We start from the raw sequence: 3098 nt of genomic DNA on the forward strand, positions 1-3098 counted from the left end.
TTCCGATCTCATTCGTGGAGTTCTGATCATTTTGGTCCCTCTCTAGAACATCTTTCAGTAGCCTGTGTAAGGTTGGCTTTGTCATCGTGAAATTTTTTAGCTGTTCTTTGTCATGGAAGTATTTCACTTCTCCATCCAACTTGAAAGAGAGTTTTGCAGGGTATAGAAGTCTGGGCTAGAATTTGTTTTCATAGAGGACTTGTAGTACTCTGCTCCATGCTCTTCTTGCTTTCATGGTTTGTGAAGAGAAGTCGGCCGTAATTCTGATGGGTTTTCCTTTGAATGTAATCTGCTTCTTTTCTCTAGTGGCTTTCAGTATATTATTCTCGAGCTGAATTTCTGGGATCTTGACTATTATATGTCTTGGTATATTTTTAATTGGGTTGAGGTTACTTGGCATTCTGTATGCTTCAGTTACCTGAAGGTGAGATTGTTTCCTCATATTAGGGAAGTTTTGTGCTATTACTTCTCCTCATATTTTTCTAATGTCCTCTGTATTGACTAATCTCCTCTATTTTTTCATCCATGTCTTCTTTAGAAGCAGTTATTAATTCTTTTACTGCATTGTTTTCTTCAGATTGTGTTTCCTCCCTATGTTTCTGTAGTTGATTCTTTACTTCTAATGCTGTGAGTTCAGAGAATTCTTTTTTTATTTCAGAAAAGAATTCCACTCTGAGGTCCTCTATAACTTTCTGCTGTTGCTTATTTACTATCGACGCTATTAATTCATACATTTGAGGTAAGCTAGTGTCCTCTGCACTTGTTTCAGGTGGACACTGGGTTTCCTCCATATGTTTCTGCATTTGAATCTTTACTGCAGATGCTATTAATTCAGGGATTTATTTTTTCATTTCCAATCTGAGTTCCTCTATACATTTCTGCAGTTGTTTCTTTATTTCAGAAGTTTTTGATTCATTGAGTTTAGCTCTGTGGTTCCCAATTTGTTCTGTGTTAGTGTCCTCTGCACTTGTTTGGGTGGACTTGGAGTCTGAGATTGCATTTTGCTCCTTCTCGTTGTCATTTTGTGTAGCACTGTCTTCTGACCTTTGTTGCAGAGCTTTGGTGCAGTTATAACCTTAGCACCTACTGAAATTCAGGTGCAGATTTACAAAGTTTGGATTTAACCCTCTGTGCCTGGCTTGGGTCTGGCTGCTGTGCTCAGCTCCTTCCTGCTGCCGCCCTCAGGAGTAGACCCTGTTGTGCCCCTCTGGCAAGGTGTTTTGCTCCTGGACTGTATGCCAGGCCTGAGCTGAGTCTGGAGGGGATAAGGTGAGTAGGGGGGAGAGGAAGCTCTCTCACACACTCACTGGGCCTTGGGCTAGGGCTGGATCTGCGGGTCCCCATAATGTGGCAGAAATTCTCCCTGGGCGAGCGGGGTGGGGGGGTGCTGTGGAGTGGTGCTGGGGGGATCCCACTGGAGTGGAGGAGGGTTTCACTCATGCTGCGCCTGGGCTTGGACTGGCAGGTCCTGCTGGCGCAGGGTAGCTGGAAGCTCTCCCCTGAGTTCTCTTGATATAAGTAGGGTGCCTATCACAGATACACAGGTCAAAAGAACAAAAGGCAGTTCTGTAAGTCTCCTTGATCAGAAGCACATAACCCTAGAGTCATTTTCAAAGAAGCAATAAAATCTGTTTGTTTAAAACTACCTCTGACCCTACCTAGTGAATTAAGGAAGGCTAGTCAAATAATAGATTAAAAAAAAAAAAAAGAAGAGTATTAGAATGAAAAAACATGATACTCAAAGCCACTAGAAAGTGGCTTTCCATACCTAAATTTCAGTATCCATACAGCTGAAGGTTCATCTTCTGGAGGAGGTGGCAGAGGTGATAAGATGAGACAAGAGGTTGCTTCTAAACCTCAAGAGGAGGAGGAAACAGAAGTACCAGTGTTGCCAAAAATCTATACTGATCACCAGTTCTTCATGCCTACCATCAATCTTAATTCTTCTGAGATCATAACTTCTCCAGCATTCATAAGTTTTTATCATTAGAAAACAAGGTACAAACAACCTCTCCCAGCAGCGCTGACAGTGTCATGTTCAGATTTTCATCTTCAATTGTAATACCTATGAAGGTAGTTGCACTACCTCCTCCATCATATGTTTGGGAGTACACAGCACATGAGTAAAGGCTTCAAACTTTCTGAACCAAATGGAGATTTTAAATTTAGAGCTCCAACAGATTCTAACTATGAAGAAGTTAAAAAATAGAGTAAGAATGGCAATAATTTTTAATTATAGACATTCTTCAGGGTAGTGAGGAAAGAAAAACAGCCAATGGAGTACATTTTTGCGTCTGGAACACAAGCCAGAGTTACAGTTCATGGAGATGCAGCAAAGCTCGTGTTCAGTTTTCACAACAGCAGCAGTTCCTCTGATTGATGCACACAGGGCTTTCAGCCGGTGGTGGCATACTTGACACTGCTACCTCCTCCTCAATTACACCTGTGGCTGCCTTTGTATTTGGAAAGGCCAGCAAGCCAGGCAGCAGCTCTCCCCTGAATATCCGCCCTCAATCCAGTCTTTGCTCGTTTCTCAGGATAGCAAAAGAGCAGCCCCATCTATCACAGCTATTGCTGTCACTCCATCTGCTTTTGAATTAGGACATGCAGCAATACTACTGCAACTTTTGGCTTTCAGCCCAGAAGGCAAGCCCACTTTCACCTCTGCAGGATCCTTCCTGCATGTGGTGCTGGGTGGTCAGCGCCATCTGCCAGGTCATCATTTAGTGCTAACCAGATTATGCCATTTGGAAAAAATCAAGGGGCAAGAAAGCCTAATGCCCTGAGTTTTGGGTCGCTCTCATCTCATCCTCAACAGGATTATTTTCTGGTGGTCCTCAGCTTGCATGACTTACTTTTGGAATTGTAACCAATGGGAGCCAGCCTCCTGTGTTTGGACAACAGCCTACTCAGTTTACATTTGGCTCTGAACAGCTCTTGATCTCAGTCTGGGCTCCCAATTCGGCAGCAGTGTTACAAATCTGAACATCACAAAGAATGATCCCAAAAAAGTAATCCCAGGACTCAAGAGGCTGAGGCAGAAGGATTACTGCAAATTTGAGGCCAGCCTGGGCCACAAAATGAGTTCAGGTCCAGTC

General features: G+C 43.2%; 1 protein-coding gene across 1 annotated transcript in view; it reads right to left on the reverse strand.

The window, feature by feature from the left end:
- The window catches only part of Ptpdc1 (protein tyrosine phosphatase domain containing 1), a 94617-nt gene that overhangs the window by 82964 nt on the left and 8555 nt on the right, over positions 1-3098 (reverse strand). The window lies entirely within an intron of this gene.

The sequence above is a fragment of the Octodon degus genome, unplaced genomic scaffold, assembly GCF_000260255.1.
Source record: "Octodon degus isolate 3935 unplaced genomic scaffold, OctDeg1.0 scaffold00466, whole genome shotgun sequence".
NCBI classification, from domain to species: Eukaryota; Metazoa; Chordata; class Mammalia; order Rodentia; family Octodontidae; genus Octodon; species Octodon degus.